Consider the following 17374-nt stretch of genomic DNA (forward strand, 5'->3'; position numbering starts at 1 on the left):
ACAACTCTAATACGACTCAGGTTCGTCAAACAAGTCATTCGTGGTGAAAGCAACCTCAGCCACGAATTCAAGGCCGATTACCGATTTCCTGGACTATTCCATAGTCCCAAACATATTCCATTACAACAGATAATCATATTAACACTTTAGAACAGTAATGGAACAACAACCCAAATCATACAGTATGTGAGCATTTGAAGAATATCAACTTAACATGGATTTCAACATAAGTAGTGCTTGAACTTAAAGAACAAAGAATGTAAATTGAATGTAGGAACTCATACTCGCCAATATAAGAGTTGAGAATCTCTTCTCAACGCCCGTAAATAGGATAATATACTACACTTAATTATTTAAACATTTCTACAAACACTTAGACTACATATTCTAACATATATGATGTATGTTAGTGAGAACACACATTTGGACAATTCCTTTTGCCAAGGAGTTGCCACATGTACAACTAGCACAAGTACACGACAAATAATCATGGCAAACACATGTTCGTATTATATACGTATACGATACTTTCTACATACACATAGAATACACAAATCTCAACATAACTCATATATATCAGGAACGCAATATAAACATCGCATTTGGCATGTGAAATTACACCCACAACAATAATAAATCATTATCTGACATTGAAAGCCTTGAAAACCATAACCTATACGAATATAGTCTGCACCTTAAACCAGAAAAAGCGCACCGAACTGATTCAGACGATATGTCTTCGTCAATGGTGACTAGATAACCTAAGGCAAGAATAGAAATGAGCTACAACAACACATAGACTATTCTAAGCTCTAAAATAGACTAGGGTTAGATTAACTTACCCAAGGATGAACTTAAAATCACCGAAACAACGATTCAGAAGTGATGGTTTAAGGATGCAGGGAAACAAGAAGGAATCTCCAATGATTCACCAACTTCTCTCTTACTTTCTCTCTTTTCCTCTCTCACTTTTAGCTAGGGTTTAGGAAATTCGTATGGAATAGAGAGTGAGGGTTTTAAGGTCTTTATATAGGCCTAACATTGATGAAAATAGCCCCAGGGCCAAGGTATACTTAGGTTATAACCAAATCAGGCCTCTCTCGATCCAACGAAGCACTTCCGGTGGTCCTTTTTCCACGTGCGGTCGGACTTAAGCTCACTGACCATGGATCTAGGTCAGACTAAGTTTTCATACCGATTGGATCTACAGATCAGCCATGGCAGACCAATCTCAATTCAACGATCACCGAAGCTCGATCAGGTCCACAAGCACTATGACATGCTTGGGCCATCTTCCCTGATTCGAGGGTGAAATTGGGTCGAAATCCAACGGATAGATTGCTCAAAATCATTGCGCGAGCAACACGACTCAGATTTCATAAAATCATATTTAATTTCTCACCATTCTCACCCTCTTCACTCCGGACTCAAGCAAATCGACTCAGGACATCATCTGGACTTGATTTCTGAGGTGATGGTCAAGCCCAACAAGGTGACCATAACTGTCTAAGATCATTATATCGGACTTTCGACGTGCAGTCCAGGTCCGATCCAGAGCTTTCAAAAATTTCTGAGAGCAACTGAATTTAGCGTTGAATCCCAGATTTCAGGGTAACATAGCGCTAATGATTCTACAGGTTTTGAGTCCTGCAGATCAAATTTAAAGTGATTGATGCTAATTTCACAAGCAATTGAGTTTAGTGCTAATCAATCCACACATAACTTCTCAAGGATGTGAGGTAGTAATCGGGCTTAGCACGAAATTTTTCGGGTCATTACAGAAGTAGCCCGGAAGAACCAATCGGAGTAAAAGTTCGAATATAGAAGTTCAATGTCCAATACTCACTTCAAAATGGTTCTAGGTTCTAATTGATTTTAAATTAAACTAGTTGGGCTTAGCTTTATTTGATTTTGATTCCAAGAAGACGGAATACAGAAATTCCTCTTTCAAATCAGATTGGAATGTAGAAACAAAATCAAATGCATAAGCTAACAAAAAGAGTATTAAATATGTACAAAGTAGCTTAAAATGAACACAAACTTATCTCAGAGTGAAGCCTTGAATTTTCTTGAAATGAATTATCAATCTCTAAAATTCGTGCTCTATTTATAGATGCAAAAACCTTGTCTACGACTGGTCTTGAAAACACTTCAACTGGTCATAGAACCAACAACATTTTGAAATTTTGAGCACTATCTGAAAAACTATTCTATGACTAGTCTTAGGATGTCCATGACTGGTCTTAGACCATCCACGACCGGTTGTAGTAGACCTAGGACTGGTTGTAGGAAACCAGGATTAGTTGCTGTAGTTTGAGTCATAGAACCAGGACTGGTCGTGGGACGAGTCGTGCACTGTTCACACAACTGGTCAACCAGGTCTCAGGACAGGTCGTAGCATAACTAAAAAATTTTAAAAAATTGCAACAACTTAGGACTGGTTGTGGAAATTCTTGGACTGGTCGAACCAGTGCTAGGACTAGTGGAACAAGGTCCAGGACTAGTCTTAAAACAGACCAAAATTATATAAAAAGATTCAACTTGAATTATGTATACAAAATTGCCTACCCTTAGGTCAAACTAAGGTCTATTATACCTGGGACATGAAGTATGAACATTGAAACTTCATTCAATCAGAAGATGGTTGACCTTTGAACCTTATGAAGTTTGAGATCTTTACTTGATGTAGCTAGATCTTAAGATCTTCTAAAGCTTGGATTTGTCTTCTCAGGTTGTACTTCATTTTGAGTTAAACATCTTCTTTAGACTTGAATAAGCACTCTTCTTATCAATGTATTTCTGAATATTGAAGCTTACAAAAGAGGACTAAGTACATGACCTTGCGTTTCTTGAAGTAGATCACTGTACTTGACTTGAAGCATTGATGCGGTGTCTTGAACATTCATATAACGAAAAACTACACAAGACACATATAGAGGTTTTAGCACAACAGAATTTGATAACCAAAAGAGCATGAGACCATAGCACTTACAAAGGTTTCCATACATGGACCAGTTAACAGTGGTCTTGGTCGGAACTAAGACTAGTCGCAAGGTTGAAATTGTGTCTGCCCACTACCTGGGTCCAATTCATCTTAACCTATTAAGTCAGTATGAGTTGCACCAAGTAGGATAGGTTTTGTCCAAGTCAGGTTGAATTGTAATGAGTCACAACACTGGTTTAGAAAGGTTGAGGGGAGAGAATTTTGATTTGGAAGACTCCGTTGCTTTGATGAAGATGCACTGATTTTGGATCTAAATATTGGGAGAAAGAAACATCTTGCAGTTTTTCAAACAGGGATGTTCATATCTTATGTTTTGTTACCATGACCCTTGCTCCTTAATTGTAAGACCATTTTGAAATCATAGTTCCATACATTTGGGCATATTTATGGATCTATGATTCTTAGGGTATTCTACACACTGTCGTTGTGAGAACCTCAGTACACATGCGTTTAAGTCAGATAACCGTTATGGCAGTTGGCTCATTAACGGTATCTTCTATCTACATCACCCGTGTCTGACACTCCTAATGATTAGACTGGCCTATTGTTTTGGGGCATCCCCTTTTCATGATGGGCATACCATTTAGAAGGGTCGGATGTTACGGTCACCCCATAAGTAATTTGGTTGTCTATAGAGTGGCCCACCTGAAGATTGGATCAGTATGATTATTGGAGCATCCCACTTGAAGACTCGATCAGTATGATTATTGGACCATCCCACCTGATTGGATCTGCCAGCTGGATGAAGAATGCAACACAATGGGCCCCAAACAGCTCAACTAAATAGTAGCTAAGCTACCTTGTAGCGTAACTAATGTGATAATTCCCATGTGTGTATATGTTTTAATTAGTTTCTCGACCAATCACTGATTGACTTATACAAAGTTCTCCATACTAATTAAATTAGTATAAAGGAGAAGAATTAAACATGAGCATGTTATCCAAATTCAACATCTTCAATAAATACAAAAGGATATGCTCTTTCAAATATTTGAATTGCATTTGTGTTGTTATTAGCTGACCCTAATACTTGATACAGATGAAAAAACTGCCTGTTTTGAAAAATTGATAGGCAATTAGAGGAAATGAGATTGTATCAGTACACACTCAACCATACATACTGGGTGATGTTCTCGTTTGGCTTAGTGCTGACGAAAACATAGATATTAAAGGAGTTTACTTAAATCTTTTCTTAAGTTAAGAACATATTTTTGTGATTTGGTCAGGACATGTGGATTGTGTTTGAGGTTATTTTGGATATTATTTGACTAAATCTTTATCTTGAATTATTTAGTAGTTTTGCTTGACTAATCTGCTGATTTGTTTCAGCTTTTCATCTTCTTATGCGTGACAGAAGGAACACATATTTCTATTATGATTTGTTTTGATATTTTCTTTGCTTATGCATAAAATGTTCTAATTTAAATATTAAGAACTACGTAATGGCTTGATCCTAATCTTCCAACATTGGGTACGTAGGCAGCTGTTCATACTAGATCGTATCGATGTAGCCAAAAATTATTTTTTTCCCCTTCTCGTAGTGTGGATGCATTTTCGTCAGGACTACTTGGCAATAAGAGCGAGGTGGATGTAAGTTCTTGAAACCTTTAATTAATCTTGAATCATTTATATCTTTATCACTTCATTTATATGTTGTGTCAGGGTCAACTTGTAACTCCTTAGAACCCGCTCTGCCGTAAGACATTACGATGCACGACGGTTCCCAGTAGTTTAAGTTGTAAATTATTATTAAGAATTGGTTGGATATATTTTATTTTTTGTAAATGTTGTTAATATTTGGTTGGATGATGAATGTATTTGTGAATGTAAATGAAAATAAAAAACTTATGATATAGTGTGTATATATATATATGTTATCAATGGAGGATCCTTGTTTAGGGGGACATGAAATTTTGTAGCTTATGGTATGGTGCCCCAATATTGGTTGTATGTTACTAGTATGTAGTAGATAATACTAGGTTCAATAGTAAACATTTTGTTTTGAGTGGAAGACCGAGTAAAACAGATTAGAAGAGGCACTTTTTATGCCTTTCAGCTTCAAACTGGATACCTTTTGGATAAACCAAACATCCATTCACCACTATTTTTCCAACTTCAGATTCATACTTTGGAATTCAGATTAACAAATAGGCCCTAACATTACTTAAATGCGGCTCATCATCCTATCATTGAAATTTTCTTATTAGCTGTAGATTGGATGATTTAGCATCATCAGACTAATGTGTTACAATAGAATCATGCACAATCCAGAGTGGGACTAGCAAATTGCCCATTTTAATTCGAACTATTATCTAAATGTGTATAATTTTCAAATGTCTGTGTATCAAACATCAAACTCAACAGTCATACAATTCCCCTAATTGCAAACAGAGCTTCGCTACATCCACCCGTGGGTGCAAGGAAGTTCATGCACATTCCACCACAAGTGCTAACATGGCATATTGCTACAGGTACCACCTATCCATCAGATGGTTCCTTCCATGTGGATGACCTCGTGTAAGAATAAGTTTGGTCCACATATTGAGTAGCCACAGTTTGTGAAATAAAAGTACAGAAAAAAACTTGGCAAGAGTTTTCTAAACCGCCCACTTGTTTTTAACATAATGGGCCATAAAAAAACATCTTCGGAGGTGCCACTTTGTGAACAGCTTGAACATTATACCTCTCTGCCATGCCATGCTGGCATATGTGCCGGTGTTCTAGTTCATAGGTCTGCCTTGTACACGCATGAGTTTGGCAAACTTCTCACCCAAATAGGGCCGTGTTAGTTTCACCATTTAAAAAATTGTGGTAACTCATCCTCCCCACGTGGCATTGATTCACAGCTATCCAGGGCATCTAAATTGTAGGTCCCATTGTAGGAACATATCTTTAAAAGCACACTAACCAACAACCCTAAACATCCAACAAATGGGTTATGAAATGCATGGTAAAAAGTAAAATAGTGAAATAATTAAGATGGTTACTACTAACAGAATACAGTTTAGGCAAACTTTTGCCCAAATAGGGTTGTGTTAGTTTTGCTGGATGAGAATTCCAGCAATTAGGGGAATTCCAGCCAATATAGGCCCTTAATAGCCAATATAGGTCCTTAACAACCTAAACTTTCTTCTTTTTTTTTGTGTGTGTGTGTGTGTTAAAATAAAGGAAGATTATCCCAACAAATAAAAAGCATTACAATGTTTCTCACATTTCATTGGGGGCCAAACAAAGCCTGAAACCTTTGTAGAAAGCCCAGGTGGAATGCAAAATGAGCTAGCACATTTCTTTACAGTCATATTTACCACAAGTTGCCAATTCATCACTCACAATAACGTGTTTCTGTTCTTCTACTGACTGAAAACCTCATAACCAAACCTAAGGACCATTTCGCCATCTACAAGTGACCCATGTTTTTCTTTGCACTACAGCCCTTTTTCATTTCTTTTTTTTCTTCTGAAAGGAAGATTTACAAAGCATAGCACCATAAACCTTCATATTAAGGACTTCTTGATGTTGCTAATGTGTCTACGGTCAGCTTGGTAACTACTAACATGTCTTGGGTAAGCCCACAACTTAGGTAACCGTCGCTCTGAAAATGATGCCCTATTGGAATCACTATCACTATCTGCTAAGGTGATACAGGCTTAATTTTCTATTGCTGCTTTTCATCTGTGTGGTGTAAGCTAGTACACTTCATATTGTTGAGCCAAATTATTGATTTGCAACAGCAACAATATCCCCTATTTGATGTAGATCTCCATGATGATTGCCTATATATGTTCTTTTAAAAGTCTCTCTCCAGGCAAGATGCGTTACTAGATCCATGTCTTCTTTCTTTTGATACTGGTCTTCACTCAATTTACCAATCTGCTCCTCATTCTCACAACATATATTGGATTTGCCAAAAAAGAGAGCATATTGTGACTGCCAAAGTACCCATATATATATAAACCTCGAAAATTATTGGTAAACTTCTAAAAAGATGTGATGCTTCCAAATATGTATTCTCGTCCTTCTTCTTCTTCTTCTTTTTCTTTTTCTATTTTTTTTTTTTTGGTTTTACTTTTGGACATGTGTTTGATGTTGTAATGGACCATTCTTTGGAAAGAATGTTGTCTGTTGAGCAGTGTTCACTTGTCCTGCTGAAAATTGACCAAATAGGCCCCAATTAAACACTAGTCTAGCATGATTTGGTGGATTAGGGCCCATTACATTTAAGTACAACAAATTGAAGATGGAAAGATGAAGGGAAAAAGAAAACAAAAGAAAAAAGATAGTTTACCCTTGACTTCCAATATTTCTCAAATCATCCCGCCCACTGCATCTATTTCAAACTTAGTTTTTAAGCTCCCTTCATGGTTGAAAGGAATAAAGAAGCAGAAAAGGGGAGAATAGTTGGAAATAAAAAATTTCAAATGGGCCTAAATAGTCGTTTTAGCCTGTAACAACAGTGTATCAGTCCCGTAACAATGCCAATATGGCCCCCTTGTTTTTTCATAATAAACTGATTCAACTCCTATCACATAAAGGTTTTATAGCTGTAATGTTATTAGTTTTTGATACCATGGAAATCAAAAGGGAATAATATTATGCAAAGTCAAATTAACACCAACAAATCCAAACCCTTGAAAATTACCTGATTTTGTATGATCAAAGTTGTAAATAACATGTAAAAAGGACACTCCGTTTTCTAAAGAATTGACATGCCAAGTCCCATGAATGTGTCAGATCCACCTATGAGACAATGATAATGTATGTTTTATTCTTGTACTTGAGCTATATTCCTTGTATAGATCTAATGTATTTCAGGTCATTTAGATGCATTTTTTCTTTATCTTATCCACTATAAAGTACACATTACATAAAAATACATTTCTTTTTCAATGTCATTATATATCCGTACAGGTATGTGACGATGTTGGTTTTCCGGTGTCCCCAGCATCTTGACATTTATATCTATTTTAGACAGCCGGACGTGTCCTCATCTGACCTTCTCAACCATCTCAAGGAGCTGAAGGCTGAGCTGACATTGCTGTGAGTGGCCAAGGTTACTAGGGGTGCTCCCCATAAAATTTCCAAGATATGGGTTTTATGTTCCCTTATTTCGAACTGGCCATGGAGATCTGAGTTTTTGGATTTTGTTAATGTGCATCTTGCACTCTTTTTTTTTTTCATTTTATTACTATTACTACTATATAGGAATTGTTATTTGGGTTAGCCCCACTTGGGCCATTTCCTCCTTATTGAATTGAGTTGTTACCAATTTTGTGAATAGGATTCTTATCAAACAATAGTGTGAATTATTTTTTGAATGACTATCAGGTGCAAGATTAAAAAAATAATAATAATAATTTATCGATATATTTTTTTTTATTTACAGATATTTTAGCGACGGACCAAATCCATCGTTAATTTCTGAATGTTGAAAATCAACGGATTTGAGGTCCGTCGCTTACTCATATCAGCGACGGACCTTATCTATTGCTAATTTCTAAACGTTGAAAATCAATGATGGATTTGAGGTCCGTTGCTTACTCATATTAGTGACGGACCTTATCCATCACTAATGTTTTTAATGACGACTAATTTTTCAAAATTTACCAACAGATCTTTTATTTTTTCTGACGAATCTTATCCATCGCTAATATGTGACGGACCTTATCCGTCACAGTTTAAATGATAGATTTTATCGGTCGAAAAAAAATGACCCAGTAAACAGCGACGGACCAAGCGATGGACGAAATATGTCGTTTATTTGGTTTTACGATGGATTTGGTCCATTGTAAATCCGCAATTTTAGCATAGTGTCCTTACTCTTATCTAATATATGAGTATACTCAAGTTCTTTGAAGGATCTGAGTATATCATAGTACGCATGTCCTATTCAGCCTCTCATGCCAATCTCCTCTTGTGAGAATAAAACCTACTAGCTCCTTCCTATAATAGTCAATAAAATTACCATAGATGGTTAAAGGAAGAGTCACATAGTTCTTTTAAATGTTTGGGTAGATGGGTGGAGCATTTATTCTGTTATCGGTAAAAATGGATTGACTTGAGGCGTCCGATATAGTAGAATGACAACCATGGTCAAGTAGCCCAAGTCGTGTGATCCAACACGACCTAACATGAATGGCTCGATGACCTGACCACAAATAAATAATCCTACCACTGTTGAACTCTCGTTGCTACGACCAAAGAGTCACTGTGTGAGCCAATTGATCCTAGCCGAACACCTAACTATGGAAAACCGATATCAGGATGGCATCGACCCTTAGGCCTATAGCTCGACCTCAACTAGTCGAGGCTGGTAGGGTTCGACTATCTTCTAGTCTTCTTAGATCCTGAATGCTTATCCTTATCGCTTAAGTCGTTTCGAGATCTCTGTCGAGAATCTTGGAAGATAGCTACAACTAACACTTACCAAGTAAGGGTATTTTCCATCCACGAAATTGACCCTAAAGTTATAAATAGGGGTTCAATCTACAGAAAAAGGTATGCACTATTATGTTAATTGACTAGATCTAGAGGGTGCTTATGCTAACTTAGGCATCAAGTGTCTCCTGACATACCTTAGGCCCCCATTGTCATTATCACCTTGTTCTTGCAGGTATCCAAAGATCCAACAAGGGATGAACAGATTTCAGCAACAACAGTTGGCGCCATCTGTGGGAATCGACAACAAAGCCATTCCCACTTCTAATTCATCTGCAACCACGAAAGGAAAAAAGAATGCCTTACCCACCATTGTAGTGCCCCCACTGGCCTCAGTTGATTTGTCTGTTGACATTCAAAATCTATCTTCTCAGCATCAGGCGAGTTTTGCTCCCACAATATCTGTGTCCAAATCCCATGGTCGTGGTGGTTGACTTACCTCCCTAGAAAATCAAGTTGAGGCCTTAAACGGCAATATGAATCAACTTATGCAATTCTTAGAGAGGCAAAACCCACCTCTCGGCCATGAGGCAGAGGATGGAGCTATCACTAAGCAGTCCCGAACCTCCCATGATCCCTGGAACTCTCACGAATCCAGAATACAACTGGGGCAACACATTAAGCGTCTGCTCGGACTACTCAGACTACTAAGCTGGATGATTCCGACTTGTGCCATACGTTGGAAAACTAAAGACGTGGAAAGGCTCCCGAAGTACTTCTCGAGATAGAAGAGAATGAGGTCTCCTGGAAAGCCAAGCTGAAAAAACCATGAGGTCAAATTGATGACATCTGCCAGACATACTGCACGAAAGTTCTGACCTCCATCGAAGCCATGCTAGAAGCAACCAAACCACCATTCAATGATGATATCATAGGAGCCTAGCTTCCACATAGATTCTGAATGCTACAGATCACCCCCTATTCCGGGTCCAATGACCTAGCTGAGCATTTAGAATCATTTAAGGCATGGACGGATCTCCACGACGCATCAAGCTCAGTTATGTGTTGAGCCTTCTCCTTGACTATGTTAGGAGTAGCACGAAAGTGGTATTGATAGTTAAAGCCAAAGTCCATCAGCTCATTCATGCAGATAATCAAGACCTTCATCATGCAGTTTATTGGAGGGAAGGATAAGCAGAAACCAACAACTCATCTCATGGATATTACCCAAACAGAGGATGAACTATTGAAAGATTATATCGCGCGGTTCAACCAGGAAGTAATGTAAGTTGAAGGCTATTCAGATCAGATAGACTTGGCTGCTATGATAATTGGTCTCGGAGAAGGAAGATTTCTCTTCTTGAATGGCAAGAACCATCTAACGACCTTAGTCGATCTCCTTAACCGAGTGAAGCGAAAAGCCACCCGAAGTGTAGGGAGTTCGGTGAAGGATAAGAAATGCAAAGAGGAGATGTAGTCGCAAGATGTCATCAACAAAATAAGAAGGGACAAGGACTCAAGCAAGGGTCGGTGCTTGAACTAAAGGCCCGAAAGTAGATTCTGCTCCTACACTCCCTTAAATGTTACCCCTAAGCAGGTCCTTATGGAAGTTCGTGACAAAAGGATCTTGAGGTGGCCGAATAGGATAAAAAATGATGCTGGCAAAGGAGACGAGGAAGTACTACCACTTCCATCACGACCATGGTCACGCACCACCGATTGCTTCGACCTCAAGGAAGAAATCAATGCCCTCATCCGTAATGGACATTTTCGGGAGTATGTCTATAGGAGGAGGGAGGAGCAAACAGATCAAAGGATCGAACAACAAAGTCACTGGAATGATAACAAAGTAACTGGAGAGATCCACACCGTATTCGGTGGGTCTATGGGTGGAGGTGACTTTAACGGAGCCCGCAAAGCTCATGCCAGGAGCTTAAGCAGCAATAGCTTAGAGCATCACATTAACCTCACTAGAAGGCCCTGAAAGAACGGAAGATGATCCCTTGCAACCTGACGTTCGCCGAAGAGGATGCCTGAGGGGTCCACCATCTGCAAGACGTGTCCTTGGTGGTGGCCATAACGATAGCTAATTGCATAGTGCACCGCATCTTGGTGGACACGAACAGTTCAGCCAACATCTCTTTTCCGTCACTTTTGATAAAATGGGAATCGGTAGATCTTGACTCCTACCCATCTGAACTCATTTGCTCAAATTCACTGGAGAGAAGGTCACCTCCGAAGGAAGTGTACAACTTCTGGTGACTGCATGGGAAGTTCGTGACAAAAGGATCTTGAGGTGGCCGAATAGGATAAAAACTGATGTTGGCAAAGGAGACAAGAGGAAGTACTACCACTTCCATCACGACCATGGTCACGCACCACCGATTGCTTCAACCTCAAGGAAGAAATCAATGCCCTCATCCGTAATGGACATTTTCGGGAGTATGTCTATAGGAGGAGGGAGGAGCAAACAGATCAAAGGATCGAACAACAAAGTCACTGGAATGATAACAAAGCAACTGGAGAGATCCACACCGTATTCGGTGGGTCTATGGGTGGAGGTGACTCTAACGGAGCCCGAAAAGCTCATGCTAGGAGCTTAAGCAGCAATAGCTTAGAGCATCACATTAACCTCACTAGAAGGCCCCGAAAGAACGGAAGATGATCCCTTGCAACCTAACGTTCGCCGAAGAGGATGCCTGAGGGTTCCACCATCTACAAGACGTTTCCTTGGTGGTGGCCATAACGATAACTAATTGCATAGTGCACTACATCTTGGTGGACACGAACAGTTCGGCCAACATCTCTTTTCCATCACTTTTTGACAAAATGGGAATCGGTAGATCTTGACTCCTACCCATCTGAACTCATTTGCTCAAATTCACTGGAGAGAAGGTCACCTTCGAAGGAAGTATACAACTTCTGGTGACTGCATGGGAAGGAAGGAATCATACAACAATGATGGTTGACTTTTTGGTGGTCGAATGCCCCTCTGTCTATAACGTCATCCTTAGGTGACCATCCATCAATGACATGCGAGCAGTAGTCTTGACCTACTATCTCATGATGAAATTTCTCACTCGATACAGTATTGGGAAGGTCAGGGGAGACTAGAACGAGGCCCATCAATGCAACTCTTGGACATTGAGAGTAGGAGCACGATAGCATATAATGGCCAAAACTTACCTCGACCCCCAAGAGGAATCACTCAAGAGAGGGTCCCCCATAGAGGACCTGGTAGCTATTCCTCTTTGCGAGTTTAACTTCGCTGTTAGGCTCAGGTCATCGGGATGAGATTGTCGACCTACTAAAGCAATATGCTGATGTGTTCGCATGGTCCCATTGGGACATGCCCATCATCAAACTAGAGGTGATGGTCCATAGATTAAATGTGAACCCTGATTATCGACCAGTGAGGCAAAAGCGGCGGACATTTAAGCCCGATCGATACGCCATCATCGGTAAGGAGGTCAGGAAACTCCTTGAGGCCGGATTTATTGAAGAGATATACTATCCTGACTGGATCACCAACGTTATTTTGGTAAAGAAGGCCAATGAAAATTGGTGGGTCCGCGTTGACTACATCGATCTGTATAAGGCATGACCTAAGGATAACTTCCCTCTCCTTAGGATCGACCAATTGGTTGATAGTACACAAGGCACGAGTTTCTCAGCTTCATGGACGCCTACTCAGGCTATAATCAGATCGTTATGCATCTGTATGACAAGTAAAAGATGACCTTTGTCATAGACAAGGGCCTATACTGCTATAACGTCATGCCCTTCAGGCTAAAGAATGCTGGAGCCACATATCAGTGACTCGTTAACAAAATGTTCACCGAACAGATCAGACGCTCCATGGAAGTATATGTCGACAACATGTTAGTCAAAAACGTAAAAGCCATAAACCACATGACTGATCTCGAAGAGATGTTTTCTATTCTAAGAAAATATCAGATGAAATTAAACCCGAGTAAATGTGCCTTTGGGGTGAGCTCGGAGAAATTTCTCAGTTTTATGGTCAACCTAAGGGGAATCGATGCAAATCTCGATAAGATACAAGCTCTACTGGATATGACTTTGTTCCAGACTACAAAGGAGATTCAGCGTCTCATGGGCAGAGTTGTCGCGCTCAACAGGTTCGTGTCCCGAGCCATCGATAAGTTCCTTTTTCCATTCTTCCAATAGGTGAAAGGTAAAATGAAAACAACATGAACCGATGACTATGAACGAGCTTTTCAGCAACTCAAACAATATTTGGGTTCACCCCCGCTGCTCTGTAAGCTTGAGCAGGGAGAGCCTTTGCTACTCTACTTAGCCGTTTCCTTTGCAGTGGTAAGCTCGACCCTCATCCCAGAGGTTAGAAGCAAGAAGTTTCCTGTTTACTACGTCAGTAAGGCACTGGTCCCAGCCAAGACCAGATACCCTAACATTGAGAAGCTCACCTTGGCCTTGGTTCTGTCCTCACATCGTCTCCACCCCTATTTCTAGGTCCACACCATCATGGTCCCAACCAATCAACCCATTCGTCAGCTACTCTGAAAGCTTGAGGTCTCGGGAAGATTAACGAAGTGGGCGATCGAGCTCAGTGAGTTTGCTATCAAATATCAGCCTCAAACCGCCATCAAGGGTCAAGCCATGGCTAACTTCATTATTGAATTCACAAGTGGTGAACACTTGGAGCACTTACGCTCATAGGAGGGGAGCACGACCAGTAGATCTGGATGTTACATGTTGATGGGTCTTCCAATTCTAAAGGCAGTGGGGTTGGGATAGTTCTTGAAGCATCCGACCAAACTTGAAAGTAATATGCCTTAAGATTTAGATTCCCAATGTCCAACAATATGCCAGAGTATGAGGCACTGCTCGCCCGGCTCAGGTTAGCAGCGACAATGTGAGCTCAAACTTTGAAAATTCACAGTGACATGCAACTCATTCTCAACCAGTTCATCAACGAATATCAGGCAAAAGAAGAAAAGATGATAGCCTATCTTTGGAAAGTGAAAGAACTCATCGACAGCTTCCACAGATGTGAGGTCGTCTTGGTTCCTTGGGCGGAGAATTCCAAGAGAGATGTTGTAATGACCCGAAAAATTTTGTGCCAAGACCCGAGTACTACCTCTATTTTCCTTAGAAGCTTTTTGGGGTAATTAGTGCTTAACTCGATTGCTTGTGAAATTTGCATCAATCACTTTAAATTTGATCTGCATGACTCAAAACCTGTAGAATGGGTACCGCTATGCTACTCTGAAATCTAGGATTCATCGCTAAAGCCAGTTGCTCTTGAGAATTTTTGGAAGTTCTGGATCAGACGTGGTCGAAAGTCCGATAACGATGATCTTAGGCTGTTGCGGTCACCATGTTGGACTTGGCCATCACCTCAAAAATCAAGTCCAGATGATGTTTTGGGTCAATTTGATTGAGTCCGGAGTGAAAAGTGTGAGAACGGTGAGACATTCATGAGATTTTATCAAATCTGAGTCGTGTCGCTTGCACGACGATTTTAAGCAATCTGACCGTTGGATTCTGACCCAATTTTACCCTCTGATCAGGGAAGGTGGCCCAGGCATGTCCTTGTGCTTGTGGACCTGGTCGAGATTCGGTGACCGTTGTATTGAGTGTGGTCCGCCACGGTTGATCTGAAGATCCGGTCGGTACGAAAACTCAGCTTGACCTAGATCCATGGTCAGTGAGCTTAAGTTCGACCTTTCATGGTAATAGGCCAACCGGAAGTGCTCCGTTGGATCGAGAGAGGCTTGTTTAGGTTATACCCTAAGTATACCTTGGCCCTGGGGTCATTTTCATCAATGTTAGGCCTATATATAGGCCTTAAAACCCTAGCTCTCTTTTCCATACGAATTTCCTAACCCTAGCTAAGAAAGAGAGGGGAAAAGAGAGAGAGTGAGAGAGAAGTTGGTGAATCATCTTAGATTCTTTCCTATTCTTCTTCATCCGTAAACCTTCACTTTAGAATCGTTATTCCGGCGATTCTGAGTTCATCTTTAGGTAAGTTAACCTAACCCTAATCTATTTTAGAGCTTAGAATAGTTTGTGTGTTATTGTAGCTCATTTCTATTCTTGCTTTAGGTTGTCTTGTCGCCGTTGACGAAGACATATCGTCTGAATCAGTTCGGTGTTCCATTTCTGGTTAAGGTGCGGACTTTAATCGTATAGGTTATGGTTTTCAAGGCTTTCAATGCCAGTGAATGGTTTATTCTTGCTATGGATGAGATTTCACATGCCAAATGTTATGTTTATTTTGCGTTCCTGATATGCATGTGTTACATTGAGACTTATGTATTCTATGTGTATGTATAAAGTACCGTATGCGTATAAAATATGAACATGTGTTTGCCATGATTCTTTGTCGTGTACTCATGCTAGATGTATGTGGGGCAACTCCTTGGTAAAGGGAATTGTCCAAATGTGTGTATTTCAACATACGTCATGTATGTTGAACTATATATTCTAAGTGTTTGTAGAAATGCCTGAATGATCTAAAGTGTAATATATTATACTATTTGTGGGCATTGAGAAGCGATTCTCAACACTCCTATTGATGTGTAGGATTTACTTCATGCAAGTTACATTCCTTGTTGTTTAATTTCAAGTCTTACTTATGCTTAAATCCATGTTAAGTTGATATTCTTCAAATGCTTACATACCATATGATTTGAGATGTTGTTCCATTACTATTCTAAATTGTTGATATCAATATCTATTATAGTGGAATGTGCTTGGGACTATGAATAGTCCAGGAAATCGGTAATCAGCCTTAAGTTCGTGGCTGAGGTTACTTTCGCCACGTAGGACGTGATTAGATGAACCCGAGTCATATTAGAGTTGTCGGCAGTGGTTTGGCCACACGGAGTGTTTGCGCACTCTATGTCGTTCAACCCAATGTGCGCTCGTGCTAGTCGAGTTCGTCAAGTAACCCGATTGTCCGATGTATGTTCACCATGTATGGACGCTATTGTTTGAATCTAGGGTACCAAACTTACCGATGAAATCCTATTAACCATGGTACCTTGATCCGTTAAGACTCATGAGCCAGATATGGTGGTATGGGACACCATGGTCGAGTTGTCGGCCTACGCTGGGGTGACGAGCCTCCCCGTAGTGACCAATGAACAACTAAACTCGTGAGCCGATTATGGTGGTATGGGACACTATATTCATGCTGTCGACCTACATTGATTGGTGACGAGCCCTTTGTAGTGACCTCGAGCATGCCTGGATACCGCATTGAGGTGACGAGCCTTATTGTGGTAACGAAGGTATGATAGGCGTGCATTGATTGGTGACGAGCCCTTTGCAATGACCTAAAACCATATGATCGTATGAGATGCCTAGGACTAACGACCCTAGAATGGATCACTGTTTGGACGTTGATATGAGGAAGGTATCTTAGCTTCCCAATCCTATTGTATGAAAAGGACTAATAACAACTTGGTAATCATGTTTATGCCCGCATTTGCATGTGCTTTGTAGACGTGGCGCACTTTGAGGCGATGTCATGCGTAATGTAAGATGAAGACGCTGAGGGTGTACGCACGAGGGCACGTATCATTCTACATACATCCTTGCATTAACAATAGTACTTAGGACATGTTTGATTATTCTGCTTTATCATTACTGTAAGTGCTATAGTTTATATCCCTGTTTGTTGTCAAATTTGTAGTTTATATCCCTGTTTGTTGTCAAATTTGTGGTGCCAAAATCACTGTTATGTTATATATAACCTGCTTAAGTGAAGCTCTCTCAAGGATCAACATACATGAACAAGCTAAGCTCACATCAAGCAAAGCTCTCAAGTACAAGACTCAGGATCTTGAATGAAAGAACTGATCACAAGACAAGACTCTTGAATGCAAGAACTGCTCACAAGACTCAAGCTGAAAAGAAAAAGAGAGTACAAGGCAAGACTCAAGCTGAACTCAAGACTCAAGTTGAAAGTCAAGCTGAACTCAAGACTCAAGCTGAAACTCAAGCCAC

The sequence above is a fragment of the Magnolia sinica genome, chromosome 1 (genome assembly GCF_029962835.1).
Source record: "Magnolia sinica isolate HGM2019 chromosome 1, MsV1, whole genome shotgun sequence".
NCBI lineage: Eukaryota > Viridiplantae > Streptophyta > Magnoliopsida > Magnoliales > Magnoliaceae > Magnolia > Magnolia sinica.